This window comes from Lissotriton helveticus, chromosome 6 (genome assembly GCF_964261635.1).
Source record: "Lissotriton helveticus chromosome 6, aLisHel1.1, whole genome shotgun sequence".
Lineage (NCBI taxonomy): Eukaryota > Metazoa > Chordata > Amphibia > Caudata > Salamandridae > Lissotriton > Lissotriton helveticus.
The window spans coordinates 1934765336-1934789404 of record NC_136067.1 but is presented as its reverse complement, the minus strand read 5'-3'; positions in this window follow the sequence as shown (position 1 = coordinate 1934789404).

Here is a 24069-nt window from a genome sequence, read left to right as displayed (position 1 = left end):
TCCTTTTGGACTTGCATCAGCTGTCAGCGTCTTACAGAAGCTCATCGATGTCTTATTTGCTGGCATGCAAGGTGAACAAGCTTACCAGGATGGCATCTTGTTCTTTGCCAATTCATTGGAGGAGCACAACGTCATCTTGGAAAGTGTACTTTCCACCCTCACACTCAAAGGCAGGACTATCAGAAGAGACAAGTGCAAATTTGCTACAGAAGAGCTGGAGTACATAGGGCACACTAGTTTTGGGTCTCATATTAAACCCAAATTATCCTTAATTAGAGCCATCAATGATGCTTGTCCCCCCACAGATTGTGATGCACTTCATTCATTTCTAGGACTCACAGAATATTACGCAAGACTTGTTTCAGGCTATCCTAAGGCAGTAGAACCACTTAGAACGCTACTCAGGAAAGGTCAGAAATGTGAGTGATCTGATCAAATGCAGAATGCTTTTTGCAAGGTTAAGGATTTGATTAGACAAGTTCCTGCTTTATCAGCATTTAGAGAAGGTTGTGATTCTGTAATAACAGTTGATGCAAGTACACAAGGGCTAGGTGCAGTCTTGAGTCAAAAGGTGAATGGTAAGGAACAAACAGTTGCATTTGCATCTAGATCTTTAAGAAAGTTTGAAAAACAATACAGTGCAATTGCACGTGAGGCGCTAGTGGCCATATGGGCTGTACAAAAGTTCAAAATGTATGTGTGGAGCAGGTGATTTGAGCCCCATACTGATCACAAACCTCTTGTCTCCATATTCTCAGGTGGTGGCCACATTTCTGCCAGACTGACCAGACTTGTTTTCAAATTACATGAATGCACTTTTACCATTACTCATGTGTCGGGGGGAGCAACTTTAGAGCAGATTGTATCTCCAGAATGCCGGTTTCTGACTATAAAGACTCACCTTCTACACCCTAACCGCCAGCTCTGCTCCGCTGATCTCACCCTCGCCACCGTTCCACGCATCCACTGCACAACCACCGGTGGCAGATCCTTCTCCCACCTCGCCGCCAAGACATGGAACACTCTCCCCATCCACCTACGACAGACCCACGACCTGCTGACCTTCAGGAGACTCCTCAAGACCTGGCTGTTTGATCAGTAGCTGCTCCCCCCCCCCAGCACCTTGAGACCCTCACGGGTGAGTAGCACGCTTTACAAATATTTGATTGATTGAACATGACACTGATATTGAGTGTGTAGCGAGCATTGATGACATTCTGGGTTTACATGGTGAGGATGTCATCTTCTCTGCTTAAAATTGGAGGACAGCGTACCAAGAGGATAATGTATAGAAACGAGGAAGCACATACATCACCAAGGGTTGGCCTCACGTTTGCTGTTTACACAATAATTTGAAAACATATGCACAAACAGCCAGTGAACTTTCTATAAATTATGGTTTAATCATGAAGGGTGATATGCATATTCCTCCTACAAAAATAAAATGTGTCCCATTATCATTGCCAAGGATTACAAAGGACATCTTGGTACCACCAAGACCAGTTTGTGTATCAAAGAGCACTATTAGTGGCCCTCTCTTGAAAACCAAGTAAAACTCACCATTGACAACTGTCCAGAATGCCTAGTCTCAGACAAACATTGGAAAATGAGTAAAGGTATACTACACCCGATTCGACTCCCTGAAGCTCCCTGGAACAAGTTAGGCCTTGACTTTTCAGGACCTCATGTCAACCTTCCTAGTGATACAGCCATCAAGCTCCTTGAGCAAGGTTTTTCTACAGAAGGCTCTCCTGCAACCATGGTCACAGACAGTGGGAAACATTTTGTATCTGATCAAATGCAACGGTTCTTAGCTAAACATCAAGCACCTACGAGTAGCTCTTTATTCACCAGCATCGAATGGCCCAGTTGAGAGAGGGAACAAAGTGATTAAAGAAGGCATACAGACGGCCATGTCTGCATGTTTGAATGTAACATCATTTCTCAAGTAAAAAGTCTGGGAATATAATTCCTCTCCACACTGCACCACAGGTGTTTCTCTGTTTTTCACGCTAAAGGGAAGGAAACCTCATTCTGGGTTGTTTCCCAATTGGTAAAAACACCAGTTGGGAATCAGTGAACCTAGTATTGATGCAACTGTTAGAGAGAGGGTGTTACCAAGAGTTCAGATGAAACAATTCAAAATGTCTGCTGACAGGCAAACGTGGAGATAATAGCAAAAGTCTTCATGTTGGGAATTGTGTACTGATCAAGGAACCTGTGTTAGTAAAAAAAGAGGATTTTGTGTTTTCTCTTCACACTAGAGTTCTTAACATAGGTAAAGGATCTGTGCTGCTAGAAGATAGAGGATGGTGGAATATGCGGAATGAGGTCAAAGTATCACATCAAAAAGCACAAGTAATTAATCAAAGGAAAGTGATGGGGCCCGCCTCTGATTGGACACATTGGATCAAGACCATCTCTTATGCTACTGATGTTGTTTACCCAAAGGTGATTGTAACTCCTCATGCTTCTTTTGAAGTACCTGTTACCCGATCTCGTGAGATCAGAAGACCTAATAGGTTCAAAGATCTTGTGATGTATTGACTTGTGTTTTTGGGTGGGAAGGCGGTATGTTTGCCCAAGGTATTCAGTTTGCACTGGTGTGTCGCAAGGAGTGCATGTTGCATCATGTATTTTCTGCCTTGAGACACACCATCATGTTTAGTTTTGAGTGTGTTTATCTTTCAAGCATTGCCTAGTGGCAACGCTTCCATGTATTGTATTGGGCCCGCGACACGCGTTTAGCCGGTAAGCAGAACTGCCGGTTTATGACTCAGTTGACTATGCGGCTTCTGCTTTCCCTGTCTTGGGCGAAGTTTGTTCAGAAATAAATGCTATTTAACACGCTTCGTTGGATCCTTCATTACTACAGTAAGGCAGTGCGTAAGCCACTTCCAAAGCCCAGAGAGTGTCAAACGTGTGGCTGTCGACACCGCTGCTGGATCGCATTTCTAGAAGCTTGAATGTGAAGGCAGGCCCCAGCAGCACCACTGCATGCCTGCTGTGACTGTGTGTGCATTGGGCCAGCTGCCTCTGAGCCCTCTCTCCGATGGAGCACAGCTCCAGCACGCTATTCCACTGAGAACATTTCTCTCAGGTACCATGTGACGCGCCTCTGTAACCAGGATCTATAAATCGTTCCTTAGCATCCATAAGAAGGACAGCCGCTTGTGATGTACTGCCTAGAGTCAGCGCAGGCACCGAGCACAACCTTTAAAATGTGCCCTGGTACTGCAACAGAAACAGGGAGGTTAGCAGTCCTTTGCTTCAGGACTTATGACATGCCATCGCTTAGCATGGGATCTCAGAGCCCATTCATCACCATGATTCTCCCAGCAGCTTTTATCTAAGCTGGAGCGCCCATAAATAATTCATTGCTGGGGAAGACAGGCCATTAAAAAGTCATCTTCAATTTTCTTATGTCGGAATATCTGTAATCACTCATAACTATTATAGAACAGGGTGAATGAATACATAACCAGTGTGCAGTACGGTACAAACTAACCTGCGACACGAAATCCGTTTTATCTGGCAGCTAAATAAACACTGAACAGGAAATAAGCTCCCATCTTTACTGACTAGCGCACTCTGCCTTAAAAGGGCAGTCCAGCCTAGAGGAAAATACACTTCTCTTCTAAGAATCTGGATTCCTCCTTTTCCGTAAATTGACAGTGGGAGTCCCCGCAGGGCTCAGCACTAAGTCCATCTTTGTTTAATTTATACCTAACTCCTTTGGGCAGATTGCTGAAGCAGTCTGAGCAAAAATTATATCATATGCTGTCAATACGCAATTGCTGTTTTCTTTTGGCAAGGGTGATGAGATCTCTGGAGTCCAGATTAAAACCTGGCTAACTAAGTTTTCCAGTAATTGGCTGACCAATTAAAGTGTAATGTGGAAAAAACTGAAATTCTGTTTTCAGGTAACACCTGAATGCTGGCAGACCTTTTGCCTGAAAATGCGGCCTCTCCAGGTCTGCAAAAAGGCTCAGTTAAGAACTTGAGAGTTAAATTTGGTGATAAGCTATTCTTTAAATTCTTTAAATCTCTAATTGGGTCAGTGGTGGGCACTTGTTTTGGGGTCCTGCATTCTCAGAGGACAATTCTACATGTCCTACCTTTCTCAGAAACCTGTAATTCAGGCCCTTATAACTTCAAGACTAGACTATGGCAATGCATTATACTTTGGATTACCAGAGCGGCTTGTGGGTAAGCTGCAAGTTGTCCAAAACGCTGCTGCTCATCTACTTCTGAATCTACCAATCAGAACGCAAATGTCCTCTCACCTGCGAGATTTCCACTGGCCCCCGTTAAGAAAATTATTTTGTTCAAATCACTAGTTTTAGTGCTTGAGGCTTTATACCAAACGGTAGAAGCTTACCTTAGAGTAAGATTCAGCTTTTACTGCCCACAAACAAAACCTGAGCTGGGTTAGTAAACTGTTGGTGGCAGTGCACAAAATAAGAAAGGCTAGAACAGGAGGAAGGTCACTGGCCTACCTAGGAGATGTAGCATGAAATAAGATCCCTCTAGAGCCACAAGGGACAGTGCAACATTTCTTTAAAAAGTTGAAAATGTGGCTTTTTGTGCAGGATTACGGATGGTGTTAGATCTTTGGACTTTTTGTCACACGCTAGGACACTTTTAGGAGTAGCTGTTGCGCGAAACAAAATGTTTATATTTATCCCTTCCGAGACCTGCATCTCGAACAATCACCAACAAGAGGCTTTCTAGAATGTTGCTTTGTTTGGTTACTCATCTGGGGCTTTGAGGTGCATTGCGACATCATTTACAAGGTGATCCCTTTAACAGTCCACAGTATTAAAGTCACTTGTAGATCTTGCACCCCAGAGGTGGCTTCGTTCACTCTGACGTCAATATGAGGCAAAACATATATGCACCTAATTCCAGTTCAAGGGTCCTTATAATGGGGACCCCGGGAAAAAAGGAGCTCAAGACTTACTTCTTGCCACAACACAAAACTCACAGCACGCGGAGTTGCAATTCTGACATCTACTCGTTCCCTACAATTCAGACGTACATTAGTGGACCAGCTTGGGAGGTGTGTAATCACTGAATGCCGCAAGATTAATGGAGACCGACTCACCATATGCTCAATTTATGGCAGTACCTTAGACGACCGAACAGTGTTTCTGCATATTAATAATGAATTAGCTGCCTGGCCACTTCCTATAATTATTTGCGGGGACTTCAACATAAATTTGCCTGCCGATAGGAATATAAGCTTAGAAACTGGCTGGGTATATAGTGGCCGGAAATCAAAGGTGTATCGGGCATTAAGGACATTATGTATAGAACATGCGCTTATGATCTTTGGAATTGGCAGAATCCTACAGACCCTGGCTTTTCTTATTTTTTGAACCCACACAACAAACATGTAAGATTAGATTTTATATTAGTATCTCACAATCTTCTTCATGACTGCTCGATTAAGAAAACCCCACGCATATTGGCTGATCACAACCGCCTAATTGTAGAGCTTAAGGGGAAAGGGCCAAAAGGAGGGGGCAGTTTCACTTGGAGTTTCGAACGTGCTCTCCTTGTCAATGAAGAATACTGTGATCATATGAGGGAGTGGATTCCCCAATTTCTTAAAGAGAATATGTTTGGGATACACTGAAAGCAGGAGTACAGGGGGGAAATACTCAGATTCTCACTATCCCTGAACAAAAAGCACTTTGCGATAAATGATATGCAAGGCAGATTGGCTGTTGCTGAAGAGGAATTGATCACAGTGCTCCAGACTGGGGCCGACCCTGCAGAAGCACAGGAAAAAGTGATACTTGCTAAGTCAGCAATTATGGACATAATAGCTAGAGGCGCAGCCGACAAACTTGCCGTATGGCGGGAGTAAAGATATGAGTGTAGTGAGCAGGTTGGGCATCACCTAGCAACCAGAGCTAGACAAAAAGCAACTCGGAATATAATAGTAGAAATAAAAGATACTATAAGAGGGATGATCAGAGACCCAGAGGGAATCCAAAATGTATTTTAGTCATACTACCAAGAGTTGTATTGTGAGGATCCATCTGGAAATGTGGAAGATGTGGTGGCATATCTTAATCTGATTTCAACGGAACAGTTTTCTCAGGAGGATCAGTTACAGCTGGAGGAACTCCCGCAATGGACAGAGATATTATTATGCATCAACAGTCTCCCTAATGCAAAGGCCACTGGTTTAGATAGCATACCCCTCAAGTTCTATGAGAAATTTTCGACACAAGTGAAAGAGTGCATGACACAGCTATTTATACACGTATTTAAGGGTGGAAGACCACCGGAATCCTGGACAGAGGCGAAAATCGTAGTCTTTCTTAAAAAACATAAATCACCATCGGATCCCGGCTGATACCACCCTATAACATTAATTAATAGTGACAGTAAGATTTAGTCAAACATTCATACAACTCGTCTGGCCACTGTAATTCATATGGTTATTTCTATCCGACAACATGGGTTCATACCTGGGCGGAGGACGACGGAGGGTCATCTCACTTCTGGATGCCGCAAACATCTCTAGAGGCCCAACTGCACTCATTTTGCTAGATGCAGAAATGGCCTTTGACAGGGTCTCCTGGCTTTTCTTATGGGAGACCATGTCAAGGGTCGGAATTGGAAAAGTACTCCTAAAGGCCTTCAAAATGCTTTACTTTTGCCCTACTGCAAGACTTTTTGTTAATGGAGCACTTGCAGACACTTTCAAAATAGCAAGGGGTACCCGGCAGGAATGCCGAAGCTCGCCATTGCTATTTGCAATTTATATAGACCCCTTCTAACACCAATTGGAAAGTAATAGGGTTATTAGGCCTATCGTAACCCATGGTTGGGAAACCAAAGTGTTGGCATACGCCGATGATATTGCTCTAGTGCCTCCATATCCCGAAACGGCTATAGTTGTAATCGAAGTAGAAGTGGCGAGCATTGGGTACTCCCTTAATCGTAGCAAAACCCAATTGTCTATAACGATTAATGACATTCGAGCAGTTAAAAATGCAACATATCTCAGCGTCGATATCTCTGCAAACATCGACAACATTGTTAAAAATATTGAGCTGCTGAAACGAAACCAGACCTGGTGAGATTACATAATTTACATTATCGCCAGATTGCATTTTGGACACGGCTTCACAGTGGATGCATTCTTCTGCGGGGGCTGAGCCGGGTGATGAGGCGATTCTGAGTCACGGGGCCTGAGCCAGGCTATTGGGCGATTCAGAGTAAGTTTTTTTTTAAACGCGGGGCCTGAGCCGGGTGATGGGGCGATTCAGAGTACGTTTTTTTAAAAACGCGGGGCCTGAGCCGGGTGATGGGGCGATTCTGAGTAAGTTAAAAAAAAAACGCAGGGCCTGAGCCCGGTGATGGGGTGATTCAAAGTAAGTTTTTTTTAAAACGCGGGGCCTGAGCCCGGTGATGGGGCGATTCAGAGTAAGTTTTAAAAATAAATTGCCTTGCAAATTGAAAGCATTGCAGACATTCAATTTCATCCCCGGACAACATCGGGACGGGCTGCTAGTAATAGATAAATTACGAAAGAACAGAGATCTATCTATTGGAGTTTTAATTCACTAATGATTGATGACATGGAAGATCGGGTGTTAAAGTGGAAAGCGGATTCTGGAATCCCAGAAAATCTATTCTTTCACTCAATCAAATTAGCCAAACTCCAGAAATGACTACAACGCATACAGAACGCCTCTGTACGCCTCATCCTCGACATCCTCCACCACAGCCATATCACAGCATACCTGAAAGACCTGCACTGGCTCCCCGTCAACAAGAGGATCACCTTCAAGCTCCTCACCACGCTCACAAAGCTCTCCACAACCCCGGACCAAAGTACCTCAACGAACGACTCACCTTCTACACCCTGAACCGCCATCTTCGTTCCGCTGACCTCGCCCTCGCGACCGTCTCCCACATCCGCCGGCGGCAGATCGTTGTCTCACCTCGCCGAAAAAACTTGAAACACCCTCCCCATCCGCTTACGACAGACCCCGGACCTGCTGGCCTTCAGGAGACTCCACAAGACCTGGCTGTTCGAGCAGTAGCAGCAGCCCCCCCCCCCCACAGCACCCTGAAACCCTCACGGGTAAGTAGTACGCTCTACAAATGGATTGATTGATTGATTTACAACAATATGTTGCATCTCTGTGCTTCCCCTTGCGCTGGCACACAAACTGCTGCCATGGGCCAGCACAAGCAACCTTGCACTATGGTGCAAGGATGCCTGCGTCGTGGGGAGATAGTTTTTGTGCAGGAAGGAGCACCTTCCTGCTCAAAAACAATCACTTGAGTTGATTTCCTCTTCCAATGCGTGCTGTAGAATGCAGCACAAATTGAAAAAGGAATAAAACAAGGAGAAATAAAAAATTTCTCCTTGTTGCACCTAATTATGCCACACCTAGAGTGTCGACGGTGCATGGATCGTGGTTGACTGTACTACTGGCTAGTCTCCAAGAATGTGCGCTCATGGACAGTGTCAGTGGAACACCTGGCGAAAACACTATCTGACCATGCTCTGGTGCTCCTGAAGCTGGCTATGCCCACAGATATGGGGCCTTTGTTTCAGTGGAGGCTGCAGCCCACATACCTACTGGACCAAGTGTTCCGCACCACGATTGGGGCAGCCATCACAAATTATTTTTGGGAAAATGAAGGCACTGTAGACGGAGGTGGTACAGTGTGGGATGCTTTCAAAGTCTCAATACGGGGTGAATGTATTGGGGCACAGGCAGGCATTTTAAAATCCCTGAGGAATAGGCTACAGAAAATTGATGATAGGATCTGTGCACTGGAACAGCGTCCCTCAGACATACTGCTGGCTCAAATTGGAGAGTTAGTGACAGATTACAATCAGGTTGCAGAGCAGGAGATTCAACATCGATCTAGGAGGTGCAAAGCGGGTCTGTACAGGGAGAGGGGTAGGCCAAGTCAATCTCTGGTACATAAACTGACATTGCAGGGTGCAGGACCATATCGTTGAAATACTGGATAATAACTCTTCAGTACACTATACCACTCCAGAAATTAGTCACGTGTTTATTGAGTTCTACTCTAGTCTGTATGGGCATAGGCCAGCTGTTCAGGATTGTGAGATCTCCAGATATTTCATAGATATTGCGCTGGGCTGGTTGTCCCAGGGTCAACGAGAACATCTGACCCAGCCTTGGTCGGTCGAGGATGTCAAGGAAGCTACATTGCCCCTTCCAACTGGCATAGCGGCAGGGTTGGATGGGCTGCCCAGTGAGTTTTATAAACCCTACGTGGATACTCTGGCCCCTTAATTACTAGAGGTGTTCGCTGAAGCATATGAAAAAGGTGTACTGCCTCCCACTCTGGGATATGCACTCATTGTAACGTTATTGAAGCCAGATAAAGAGGCCAATCTGCGCAAATCAAACAGGCCATTGTCATTAATAAATATTGACACAGAAATTCTGACAAAAATCATTGCCAACAGACTTCAACCTCTGGTCCCAAATTTAATATTGCTGGATCAATCGGGATTCGTGCCCAAAAGATCAACCACACATAATATGCATACTATTTTTGCTGTGTTGCATCAGTTAGACCCCGAGCTTCCATCCACGGCGGTGTTACTGGACACGTGGAAAGCACTTAACTCGATGCACTGGGGGTATATGTTTGTGGTCTTGTAGTGTATGGGGATACCACCTTTTTTTCCTGAAGTGGGTGCACTTCCAACGTACAAGCGTACAAGCTCAGTGGCCAGGATACGCATCAATGGAGTGGTCAGGCCTCCAATCGAAAATTGTAGGAGTACCAGGCAGGGCTGCCCTTTCTCCCCGATGATGTTTTCCTTAGCGCCGGAACCACTGGCATGCAGGATCAAGGAGTGCCAAGCTAATGCCACATTGGGTTTCACGCAGCGCCTGTTTGCTATATCACTGTGTGACCTGGGCTTGGGGATCTGGGGTGACTGCTATACCAGGCTGCGGGTCAGGAACGAGAGTAACACCGGGTCGAGTGGGTAAAGAAGGTTTTATTGGAATCAAACGTCTCGATGGTAACATCAAAGTTCTTCTGGTTCTAAAGGTGAGTCTTTCCTTTGCAAACTGACTGGGATCCGTTTTGGCGTTCTGGTGTTGGACTGTTCGTCTTTCCTGTTTGTTTGTTTATGGGAACTTCAAGCTCTGGTCTGGTCGATGTGGCAACTCTCTTGGCTCCGGTGACCCATGCAAAGGAAGACCAACAGAGAGGGAGCCGTTAGTTCTACTGTCTACTGGGGTATTCCCTTGGGACCGTGTGTAGTGACTGGAGGGAATCACCGGTGAACAAGTACAGCTATACAAGTGTGAAGTGTGGCGGTTCTTACAGACAGTGAGGGGTAAACGCGGGGATATGGAAACGAGAGGTTGGGGAGACGAGGAAGAACAAACACGGGGTTTTTGTACACTATTTACACACGCTTGCCCACCCACGCTGCCATCCGCTCCCGTACCTGGGATAGCCACGCTCCTCCCCCCGGAGAGTGGCACGGCGGCTCACGGGGTCGTTGGCCTCCTGGCTCTCCGTGGGTCGCTTCTCCGCCTTCTCGGTGCCCTTCTTCGTGGCTCGGCTCTTCGGTCCTCCGCTCTCCAACAACGCTCCTCGCCTTCTCCTCCGGGGTGATGTCACACGCCACGTACATCACTTCCTGGGGTTTATCCAATCCGGCGTCCCTGACGTATGCCGAAGGTGTGTCCTCCTCCTCCGTGTATTCCCAGTTAAAGGCGCCGTGTCCCTCTTCTTCGAGTCCGTCCTGATCTGAATACCAGGAGTCCGTCTGTAACGAAGGAGGCAGTACGGGGTCATTTCCGGGAGTCCACCACCCCTCATTGTCACTCAGCCTCGCCCTGTTACACTCCTCCCCCCCTGGATTCTCCCGATTGGGGAGAAGGGGCATTCGAGAGAGAAAATCAGCGTTCCCATTGTCCCTCCCCTGCCTGTGCACCACCGTAAAGGCAAAGGGTTGGAGAAACAAAAACCACCTCAGTATGCGGGCATTCTGTGTCCTGTTCTTTTGCATCCACCGTAAAGGGGCATGATCGGAGTAGAGCGTGAACGCCCTCCCCTCCAGGTAATATCTCAACTTCTCAACAGCCCACCGTATGGCAAGGCACTCCTTTTCCACGGTGGGATATTTCTGCTCCCGAGGATGGAGTTTACGGCTTATGTACAGTATTGGGTGCTCAGCATTGTCGTCCCCTAATTGTGACAGAACCGCACCTATGCCTGTCTCAGAAGCGTCTGTCGCAAGTGAAAAGGGTTTTTCGAAGTCAGGTGGCATAAGCACAGGGCTGGTGGTAATGGCTTTCTTCAGTAGGAGGAAGGCCTTCCTGGCTTCATCGGAAGGAGGACGCGGTAGTGTGTTTCTGACGTTCTTCTGTAGTAGATTAGTCAGGGGGTTGGCTATCTCGGCGAAGTTCTTAATAAACCGACGATAGTAGCCCATAAGGCCCAGAAATGCCCTGAGATCCCTTTTTGTGGATGGAAAGGGAGTCTCTGTGATCGCTTTTATTTTCTCCTCCTGGGGTGCAATTACTCCGTCTCCTAGCATGAACCCGAGATATTTCACCTTGGAGAATGCCGCTCGTGATTTCTTGGCGTTGACATGCAGCCGGGCATTACCCAAAGACGCCAGTACTTCGGTTAGGTGTTCTAGGTGCTCTTTCCAGGTGTGACTGAAGATGACGATGTCGTCTAAATACACTGAACTGTATCTCTTATGGGGAGCCAATACTTTATTCATAAGCCTCTGGAACGTGGCAGGTGCCCCGTGGAGGCCGAAAGGAAGGACATTGAACTCATATAAACCGTCCTCGTGGCAAATGCTGTTTTGTGGCGGTCCTCCTCCCTGAGGGGTACCTGCCAATATCCTTTCGTCAAATCCAGAGTCGTTATGTATTTGGCCTCCCCTATTCGTTCTATCAATTCGTCCACCCGGGGTATGGGGAATGCATAGAATGTGGAAATGGCGTTTAACGCCCTGAAGTCCATGCAAAACTGGGTGGACCCATCCGGTTTGGGGACCATAACTATGGGGGATGACCAGCTGCTCTTCGATGGTCTGATGACACCGAGTTCTAACATGCTAGCGACTTCATGTCTTACGTCTGCCCTTTTTGCGGCAGGAATGCGATATGCTCTTTGTTTTACCATTTGCCCTTTGGCTGTATGTATCTCATGTTCTGCCAGGTGGGTGCACCCAGGAGTGTCTGAAAACAAGTGAGAATATCGGCGGAGTCCGTTAAGCAACTCCTGTTTTTCCGAATCGATGAGCTCTGGATTGATAGGTAGGGAGGCTAGGGTTGACTCGGTGCTATCCTCAGGTAGCACCAGATTAGACGATCGTGGTGCTGGTCCTAACCACTTTTTCAGGAGGTTTATGTGGAAGATTTGCTTGCGATTGGGTGACATTTGTATCCTATAGGTGGTATTGCCGAACTTCTCAAGCACTTGGTACGGTCCCTTCCATTCGCTCCTGAACTTTTGCGTAGTGGAAGGGAGCAATACCAGAGCCCAGTCCCCTCTGTTCAGCGTTCTCCACCGTTTTCCCTTATCGTAGTTATGCTTTTGGTGGCTTTGGGCCGACTTCAGGTTAGAATAGGCTAAATCTCGCAGTTTACCTAAACGAGACCTTAACTGCTGGGTGTAGTCTAGCAGGGAGCGTTGCTCATTAGCCTCCTCTCTTTCCCATGTCTCTCTGGTTATCTCGAGTAGGGACCTCGGTTGCCGGCCATACAGGAGTTCGAAGGGGGAGTATCCGAGGCTACTCTGGACCTGTGCCCTTACCACATATAGCGCTAACGGGAGCATTTTGTCCCAGTCCTTGTTTTCTGCACTCAACAGTTTTTTTAGGGTGTTCTTTAATGTCCTCTTGTATCTTTCCACTAACCCGTCTGTTTGTGGGTGATACGCAGAAGTGCGGATGTGTTGGAGATCCAGAGTTTTGCAAACCCTCTCATCATCCGAGACACAAAGGGTGTCCCTTGATCTGTTAGGATTTCCAGAGGAAACCCTACTCTTGAAAACAGTTCAACTAGCTTCTCAGCTATGTTCTTGGTGGTTGGGGCACTTAAAGGAAACGCCTCGGGAAACCTGGTGGAATAGTCCACCACCACCAGGGCATAGGTATGTCCCCTGGAGGTGCGTGGTAGGGGCCCTATGAGATCCATCCCCACGCGTTCCCAAGGATTGCCGATAATGGGAAAGGGTTGTAATGGAACTGATGGAGGTTTGGTCAAATTTTTCCTCTGACACACCTCACAGTGTTGGCAGTATGCCTCTGTCTCTTTATATATGCCAGGCCAAAAAAACAGACGCAGTATGTTTTGGGTGGTCTTTTCAGCCCCGCTGTGCCCTGCTGTCAGGTGAGTATGTGCATAGAACAATATCTGTTCTCTGAAGTCTTTTGGCACCACCAGTTGTCTCTGGTCTCCCTCTTTTCCTTCGCGGTATAGCAGTTCATTCACTATACTAAACCGGGGGTACCTTTGTATAGTGTCAGTTGTTAGTGCAAGGTGGGCGGCCTCCCACGCATTCAAAAGGGTAGGGTCGTTAGCTTGTGCAAATTGGAACCCCTTGTCTATAACCCATGGTTCGGTGGACAAGTATGCCTCAGCAGGATGACTATCTAGCTCTCTTTTAAACAAGGCCAGGAACTGCGGATTGTCTACCCCCAAGATCAGTTCTTCGGGCAGGGACCCTAGCACTCCTACTCTCACTGTGCACGGATCCCTCCCTATGGGGTGTATAGTGATGCGTGCAACGGGATAGGTCTTGACGTCCCCGTGAACACACCGGATGTGTACTACCCCTTCCTGCCCTATCTGAGAGGGATGTAGTAGTTTTTCCCGTATTACTGATTGTCTACACCCCGAATCTAGGAGAGCTTTTACCATGACGTGGTTCACCCGTACCCTTACGTAATAGGAAGGTCCCATTTCTGCGGTGTACATCACGGCTTTTGGTATATACCCAACTTCCATGGGCTCCTCACTGGGTTTTTTTCTGGGGCACAACCGTGCTATATGACCCCACTCCCCGCATTCGAAACACTGGGGTCCTTTTAATGGTGTCACATCCGGGCGGAAAGGCCGGAGTTTCAGGGGTTCATAGACGGCCTTCTTTTTTTCTGTCTTAGCGGGAGGGGTTAGTGTCTTTGAGGATTTTTCGGTGTCCCACGGAAATGTTCTCGGTGCTGCCCTCGTATAGTTGGCCGCCATCTCAATCGCCTGAGACGCAGTCAGTCCTGGATGTTGTCTCAACCACCGTTGAGTACCATAGGGCAGCGCCTCCATGAACTGTTCAAGGATTATGCTTGTCATTACGTCGTCTTTGTTCCTTATGTCAGGTCTTAGCCATTTTTCTGCTGCCATTTTGAGTCGCAAATATAGTGTTTTCGGGTTTTCCCCTGTGACTCCTTTCTCCTTCCGAAACCTGAGGCGGTATGCCTCTGCATCCATCCCCAGGTGATCCAAAATCACCCCCTTGATCTCGTTATACGTGGATGTACCCGCATGGTTTGCGACCTGGTATGCTGTCTGTGCTTCGCCCGTCAACAAGGGCGCTAGGAAGAAGGGCAATTTCCCCTCCGGCCACCCACAGGCGCGGGCTGCTCTCTCGAAATTAACAAGGAAGGCGTCCGGATCTTCCCCTATGACGTACTTCTGTAAGGCCACTCCTGAAGGATGAGGTCCTGTAGGCCTTCTATCTAGTGCAATGTTGGTCCCTGGAGACTGTACTACTTTGTGTAGATTGTCCATTTGCAGCGTCATTGTGCTGCGAAAGAGCGCTCTGTCTGCGTCTGCGGTGCTGATTTGTTGGTTGACGGCCCATTCCAGTTTCTGTTGTCCTTCTATTAATGTCTGGATGACTTGTTCCATGTTCGGGTCTTGCTCTGAGGGAGTAGATCCCACTTCTGACACCACTGTGACCTGGGCTTGGGGATCTGGGGTGACTGCTATACCAGGCTGCGGGTCAGGAACGAGAGTAACACCGGGTCGAGTGGGTAAAGAAGGTTTTATTGGAATCAAACGTCTCGATGGTAACATCAAAGTTCTTCTGGTTCTAAAGGTGAGTCTTTCCTTTGCAAACTGACTGGGATCCGTTTTGGCGTTCTGGTGTTGGACTGTTCGTCTTTCCTGTTTGACGTTTATGGGAACTTCAAGCTCTGGTCTGGTCGATGTGGCAACTCTCTTGGCTCCGGTGACCCATGCAAAGGAAGACCAACAGAGAGGGAGCCGTTAGTTCTACTGTCTACTGGGGTATTCCCTTGGGACCGTGTGTAGTGACTGGAGGGAATCACCGGTGAACAAGTACAGCTATACAAGTGTGAAGTGTGGCGGTTCTTACAGACAGTGAGGGGTAAACGCGGGGATATGGAAACGAGAGGTTGGGGAGACGAGGAAGAACAAACACGGGGTTTTTGTACACTATTTACACACGCTTGCCCACCCACGCTGCCATCCGCTCCCGTACCTGGGATAGCCACGCTCCTCCCCCCGGAGAGTGGCACGGCGGCTCACGGGGTCGTTGGCCTCCTGGCTCTTCGTGGGTCGCTTCTCCGCCTTCTCGGTGCCCTTCTTCGTGGCTCGGCTCTTCGGTCCTCCGCTCTCCAACAACGCTCCTCGCCTTCTCCTCCGGGGTGATGTCACACGCCACGTACATCACTTCCTGGGGTTTATCCAATCCGGCGTCCCTGACGTATGCCGAAGGTGTGTCCTCCTCCTCCGTTTATTCCCAGTTAAAGGCGCCGTGTCCCTCTTCTTCGAGTCCGTCCTGATCTGAATACCAGGAGTCCGTCTGTAACGAAGGAGGCAGTACGGGGTCATTTCCGGGAGTCCACCACCCCTCATTGTCACTCAGCCTCGCCCTGTTACACACTGTATGCTGATAATATGTTGCTATATGTTAAGGAACCTGTGATACACTTGGCATCACTATTACGGGAATATGTCCGGTTTGAAATACACTCAGGGCTATGTATAAACTGGCAAAGCTCACGTTTTTTCCTCTAACAGAATGCACTAAGGAGCTTGAGCTGGCGTTTTCACTGGCTTGGTCAAATGAACTGGGTTGATGCTTCTGCATCTGGGTGCACAGGGATCCAGACATGGTGATTAGTATGAACTATAGGCGGGCGATAGCCAAAATAACTGATCAGGCAGCTAGGTGGACACGTCTCACATTGTCACTGGCAGACAGAATAGCTGTTGTGAAGATGACCATTCTTCTCAACTGCTATATCTGTTCATAATAGCTCTGAACAGGGCAGCATTCAAGACGCTTCAGTCGTGTTTGTTGGCTTTGGTGTGGGTAGGTAAACAACTGAGATGTGGCTGGGACCCCCTGACGCTGCCGTTTGAACGGGGGGGGGGGGGGGTTTGAGGCCCCAGATTTGCAACTGTATTATTTGTGTGCGCAAGCGCAATTTGCACACTATTGTTATTTCCCACAATGATATTTGCTGCACTTAGCTGTGGAGGAGGATATTGCCTATCCGGTTCCATTGACTACCATGGTCTTGCATGATAGAGTGTTGTGTATCAATTTAGGTTCCGAATGAATTTCCAGATTCATGCCCTTATATAGGTGCATTTCACATTTGCCTTATATAGGCATAGAAATACAGTCCTTATTTAGGCATAGTCCATGCTACCCAAATACAGGCTTGGATACTTCCATCTGTTCATCTACGTCACAACGAGTTCTTGAAAAACCAGACTCTTAAGCCGCTAGGGACTTCCCCTTGCTTGGATATTGATTTCTCAAAGAACTCATTTATTACGCATGAACATCTATTCCTTAGGGGTTCATTCATGATGTTCATATGCCTGACTTTACGTCAATACTGGCATTCCTAAACACCTTCAAGGTATAAATATACCATCACTTGCTATGGCAGAGCACGGTGTGTTTCGGTTCAGTTAAACTACCTTCTTGCACGACGCAGCTCACCACAGCAAGTCCCGAAGGAAGCCAACTCTCCAACTGACGTATTATAAATAGTGGTAACTAGGTATACACTCAGGCGCACAGCTAAATGTAAAGGCAAAGTACTTTAAGAACAAACAATATAAGCGAGTGCTCCAAGGGAGAGGAACAGGTTACCACACTGTTCCACAAGACCCAGAAAGAATTTCTCTTAGAGTACCAATAATCACAATGAATTTCCCCCTGAGCACTTCAAATTATTATATGATATAAGTGTATCTCCTTATAACATAAAGTTCCAAAGTCTGAGTGCAGAGCAGCCCAAGTGAAATTATTTCTTATTTCTTTTCCAAATCAGAAATCCTTGAGTCAAAGTTCCAAATGTAAAACACCAGAGCACAAATATCCAGCTCTTTGTCCAGAAGAGGTTTAATGATTATCTTCAACACAATTCTCTTTGCAGCCTGCAAAGAGAATTGTGTTGAAGATATAAGAAATAATTTCATTTGGACTGCTTTGCACTCAGACTTTGGAACTTTATGTTATAAGGAGATACACTTATATCATATAATAATTTGAAGTCTCCAGCTGACGCACTGACTAGACGCTGTCATCCTCCTACCGAGAATCCAGCTCCAGTGTTTCTGACTCCCATTGCGGGGTGTTGGGCAATCGAGTCCAGGGAAAGAGATACCAGCCTCTCTCATTCTAAGGTATGGAGCTGATAAGAACCTAGAGAAACCTTTGGAATTCCTGGCAAAACTAAACTATAGCTTAAACAGCCCCTACTTCTTCCCTCGTACTAGACCTAGGTTAGGTACACTGGGGTAGGCGTATTTTAGAAGCACCAGATGAGTTTTTTAGCCTGTGTTATTTATATATGTTTTTTTATATATGTCATAGCAACAGACATTTCTATTACAGTATTATTTTATATTACTGTTTACGCTGTACGCATTATACTTTGCATTCTGTCCAACGATTGTAGCAGTTCATATCTCTTGCATGAGAGATAAGACTGTTCAATAAACCCTTTTATTGAAAAGCCTGTCTCTCTATTTCTATGAAGCATGCACGATTGACTAAGTGAAATAGTTATCTATTGTTTCCACGACTCTGAAGATATTGTTCCAGTTCTAGGGGAAACAAAGTTGTCATGTTTGTGCGGTTGTCAGAGACTAATCCCTTCTTGTTTATTCGAGAAACTTTCTAGTGACCTCTAAGTTAGCTGGCACACACAGAATTAAGTTTAATATACTTGATAGAGACATACTGACCTCAGTCCAATGTCAAATCTATAGTGTATGTTATTCCAATGCGCAGAGCCTATTAGGGATATAGGAAGTACACTACATGGCGCCAAACGGTTTGGAAAGGCACTAAATTAATGCTAGATACTGGAGTAACTCAGTGGTGCTTTTCTCAGAGACCCCTTTTCCCGTAATACTCCAATGGACGTCTGGAGTGGGTAAAGGATAATATTCGCCATAGCTGAGTAGGACGAAAAATCCTATGTATTGGCTTTTTGGTTTGTTCAACGTTGAAGGATACAGTGTTCCAAAATATTGTGCACCTTATCTTTGTTCCCTTGAAACTTGCTCTGCAGTTTTCATTAAACAGAAATGACCCTAAACGGGGATAACAACACCGAAACCGGTGGAGCTGCAGCTGATCCAGCCGATGCAGCTTTTAACTTCACAGGTTTCCAAGAAACCGATGAGTATGCTGTAGTCATTCCTCAAAATTTAAGGAAAGCTACCACTATAAAACGTATAAAACATGGCTTAACATCAAGAGGTGATAGGGCAGTTTTTGTGATAGAGGCACATGAATATCACCAGACAGAGGTATTCTATTCATGGATAATCTTCCCAGAAGCAAATCCAGTAACACACATGTTTTAGTTCTATAAAGAGGATGAACCACCCGAGGAATATATTCCTTTCGAGGATATTGAAATTCCACTCACATACCAGTGTAGTGTAGTTCCTATATTCCCAATAGGCTCTGCGCATTGGAATAATATAAACAGCAGTGTAGACGTAGGACTGAGGTCGACTAGGTCTCTACTGACTGTATTAGACTTAATTAGTTTTGCCAGCTAGCTCAGAGGTCACTAGAAACTTTCTCAAATGTTCAAGAAGGAGTTAACTTTCCTGATTAGACAAGAAGGGATTACTTTCTGACAACCATAAAACATGACAACTTTGCTCCCTCAGAATAAGAGTGTATCTCTAGAGTCGTGTGAAAACAATAGACAGCTATTTTACTTAGTCAATCGTGCATACTTAGTTTCACCAGAGTGCAGAGAAAAGAGAGACGGGCGTTTTCAATAAAAGGTGTTATTTATTGAGCAGTCTTCTTTCTCATGCAAGAGAAATGAATTGCCACAATTGCAATACTTAGTATAAAGTAAAGTGCGTACAGTAAAAGGAGTATTATGAAATAATACTGTAAAAGCATTGATATGGTTTCTTAGCCATATGATACTTTAAAATGGATAAAATATATACATACAAATATACATTAACTAACGTACTCAACTGGTGCTTGTAAATACGCCTACCCCGGTGTACCTGACCTAAGCCTAATACGTGGGAAGGAGTAAGTAAGTAGCAGTTTAAGTTAAGTTGGTTTTGCCAAGAATCTGAGTCTAGAATTCTCTTTAAGGGTTTAGTCAGCTCCGTACCTGGGTAATAGAAAGCAGGAGGTCTGGTATCTCTCTCTCAGGACTCGATATCCCAGCAACCCGCGAGGGCGGCTGAGAACACCGGAGCTGGATTTCTCGGCAGGAGAAAAGACAGCGTCTCTCTCAGTGCGTCAAAAGGGAGGGGCGGCGTCCGTGGGCTCTCGCATCAGCTGGGCTCTCGGGCAATAGATAGCCGCTCTGCTCCAAACCAGCGTGTGTTTGCTTAATCAATCAATCAATCAATCATAGCATTTGTATAGCGTGCTACTCACCCGGGGGTCTCAAGGCGCTTGGTGGAGGGGGTCCGCTACTGCTCGAACAGCCAGGTCTTGAGTTGTTTCCTGAAGGCGAGATGGTCCTGGGTCAGTCAAAAGGTTGATGGGGAGGGGTTCCATGTCTTGGACGCCAAGTAGGAGATGGATCTGCCTCCGGCGGTGGCTCTTCGGATGCATGGTACGGCGGCGAGGGCAAGGCTAGTAGATCGTAGCTGGCGTGTGGGCGTGTAGAAGGTCAGTCGGTCGTTGAGGTACTTGGGGCCCAGGTCGTGGAGAGAAATGTGTGCGTGGGTGAGGAGCCTGAACGTGATCCTCTTGTTGACGGGGAGCCAGTGCAGGTCCCTCAGGTGGCCGGAGATGTGGCTGCGCCGGGGGATGTCCAGGATGAGTCGGGCGGAGGCGTTCTGGATGCGTTGGAGGCAACGTTGGTATATTTATACCTGAAAGGTGCCGGGTTTGACGTAAGGTTGGACAAAAGACGTCAATAAAGATGTCACTAAGAACTGGCCGTTCTTACAGTGCTCACAGGAGTTCTAGAACAAATCAAAACAAAAGCCATGGGGATTTCCCAGGTTGCTGGAGGTTTGTTTTGTTTAGAGAACTTGTTGTACTCTCTAGGAGCCTGGGGAAGTAGCCTTGCTTAATGTGGACTGCATGGGCTACGACTAAATATGGATATGATTCTTATGCCTTTATAATGATATTATTTATTATAACCGCATCAGGGCATAAATCAGGAATATCGAATTAGGGTCCTAGATAGAACTACAACACCCACTCCACGATCTAATGTCCCTCATTACTTAAAACTAAGCAATAGTAAACATATAATGGTGCATGTGTTTTCCCACCCACCCCAAAAATACATAAGTCGCATTTGAAATGGTGTAAATACACAAAAATGAGTATTGGTACTGTACGCTTTTCAAGCAGTGGTATCATTCAGTTAAAAAATGCATATATATATCAGCTGAATGAATTGCGAAAATTTACACATGAAATGGCTCTTAATACAGAAGAGAAGGTCGAGACCATTCCATCACATAATAATACAAGCTGTACATGTGCTAGAGGCTGAGGTAAAATATTGTCTCTAGAGTTCCTAAAATAGAAGCTCTGTTCTCTAAGAATAGTTCTACTTTAAGCAGAGTACTCTGTGCCAGAAAAAGGTAAATATTTTGGAAGTGTAAAAACATTTTTTTCGCTTTCAGGGGAAAAAATAATTCCAAATGTTTTCAGTAGCTTTTGTTTATCAAAGCTGAAGGCCGAATTCAGAGTTCAGGGAACGCTGTGTGCATGTTTGCTTAAAAAGTTATTCTTTCTGTTCAGGGGAGAACATCATTTCAGACAGACTCGCACAAAATTGGTCTACCGCTTCAGGTGAAAGTTCGACCAAGTTTGAAAATGCCGCAACAGTGCAGACGTGAGAATGATTGCTATCATCGATGTCAGGATCAGCAATGCTCACAGAAGGTTGTACCTGGGTGATGCTGCTCTCATCTCGTACTTCACTGCCACATATTCGTAGTGGTGAAGTCTCAACGAATGCCATCATCAGAATCGGTAGCCGCTGGGGACAACACGATGCATGAGTCGTTACCGGACCTAGCAAGGTATCTGTATCCATTGGTACTGCTGATGGTAGTGTGAGACAGATGTCCAACACGCATTCTTTTCCGCATAGCATACATCGAAGCACCGGTAAGATGCAATTTTGCCAGATTGGTCTGAATGAAAGAAACCAGGTCATATTCAGATCTCTTAGCCGGGCTAATCCGAGGACTTTAGTTATGCGGTCCCGGTAGCGTACTGCTAGGATCGTTTTTTCCATCGTTGCTGGAGTCTTGTCTGCGACTTGGCTTGCCATATCGGAGTAGAAGAATCAAAAATAAAATTCCTGCTACGAGTCCCAAAAGTAGAGGTAGGCCACCAAAGACTGAATGGACAAAATTAGGAAAAATGCCCAGAACTGTTTCGAAGGGTGTTAACAGTCCTGAAAAAATTGTCTTAAATACATGTGCGATGCCACTGGTATCTGACATATTTAGGATTTGGCGTAGCATTTCTGCGAAATTACGGGGCAATTTGTTGATAAAAGGCTATGTATCTCTGCCGTTGTCCTTGCAACTTGCAGATCATACGTTTCTCTGGACGAGGTCAAAGGCACAGTCGTCTGTAAAAGAATAGACTTCATTTTGCTTAAAGTATCAATTTGAATAAAAACGAGCCCATAATGCCGCCTCCATATCTGGCTTGCTGTTTGGATACAATACTTGCATACAGCAAGTGACCATGGAACTAACGCTTACGAGATAGGCTTTCCCTGGCACCATGCCACAACAGCTGTGGTCCATGTTAGACCTGTCTGGCTTTTTGCGTAGTTCCTCCAATTTATTATTTATTTTGTCCCCTTTTTGCCCCTCATACCTTTAATAATTTTTGTCCACTAACTTTTTCTAGGTGTTGGTCAAAGGGATAGGTGTTCTTTCCCCCCCTCATAGTTTTTCACCTTAGGCCCAGAGGCCTGTTCTGACAGGAAGATAGTTGGAACCACAAAATGGTGGCTACCAACTGCCCTAACTGCCAAACCCAGAACCTGCCCATAGACTAGTATAGGACGTTCCAGAACCTTCTGGTCCCTTCTGGACCACTGAGGGACAGCCTATATAAGGCGGAATGCTGGACAGCCATTTTGTCTGTCAGTGAGGAGCAGCTAGAGTAAAGGCTGAGGTCTGGTAGGGGTAGGATCCTGAAGGGTGGATTGCTCTACAAGGGTAGCCCTCTGTCAAGGCTTTCCCACCTCCCATTTCCTGTTGTCCTAGCCAAGTTAGTTCATCCTGCTGATCCTGGACAGATAGGGGAAGGAGTTAATTCCAGTAGTCTTGGGAACTGAGAAGGACCCTCCCCTGGGAGCAGAAGTAAGAGTTCCCTAGTGCCCCTAAGTCTGTTCAGTAAGGAGGGATAGGGGATTAGTGCTGAAGAAGAGCTCTGTGGCTCTACTCTGAAGGAGCCCCCCTTTTACCCCCCCTCCTCTCTAAAGTGTGGAAAGGAAGCACTTCCTCGATATAACAACGAGATATCCTTACCACTGACTGGTCCTGCGGTGTGTGGCAAGCCTCCCAGCCTGTTAGGTGGAGAGTGAGGGGTTAGGAACTTGTTCTCTTCCTTGAACTGGGAGCGGGGCCCCTGAGGCACCGATCGCTCTCTGTATCAGCGCCTTCACAGGATCCACTGAGCCTGAGAAGCCTTGCGAGGCTTTCCTTCGGTAGCGGGACCCCGGGGGCGCCTGCCGCGTTCCAGTCGCGTTGCTGTGCAGCGCCCCGGTTGTCAGGGGAAAGTGAAGGTGAGACACTGCCAAAAGGCGCCTTCGCGCATGCCCCAGATCGTTGCAGTCATTCCCTCAGGAGGGGCCTAGGACCGAGCAGGCCCGGGTGAAAAGCGTCACTCCTGAGAGCGGGCGCAGTGAGAGGCGGCACCAGCGCGAGCGCTACCGCGCATGACAGCGGGAATAGTGGCCCCACCGATCAACACGGAGGAAGAGCGCCGGCTGCCTCAGCAGCCAGAGTGAGTGTCCCGCCTTTTCCCTCTGCTCGCGCGCCACGCAGAGGAGCTGGCCCGAGTGGGGAGGGAGAGCAGAGGAGCTTCCAGAGGCGAGAGAGCCTTTTCCATACTCTGTTCCCTGGCCATATCGGCTGTTATTCCCCCTTGCTTCTGGCGTAAGACGATTTCAGCATACTCAACTACAAGTAAGGAGGTAAACATGTGGGGGAAGTGACTTCCACAGGAGTAACTGGTGTCATAGCCTGAGACTTCAGATGTGAGTAAACAGAGACTCTGTCTCCCGGAGTGCAATGTCCATGAGGAATCCCAGACAGGGTTTTATTGAATGCTGATTTAATTGATTACAACCAGTTCTTCTTTGGCAAGCTAAGAAGGGGAATTGTGGGATTATCAATGTGATGGATATTACCTACCTGACTAGTTATAAGTGCTGAACTTGCCTCTTCTAAAGTAATGCTGTGATGAGAAGTTGCTGAAGAGTAGAGCAGAGTACAGTAAATGCATATCTGAGCTAGTAGAGTAAAAGTGTTACCTGCCAGACTTGGTTAAGAGGCCTGACTAAATGTAATGTACTATAAATGCTGG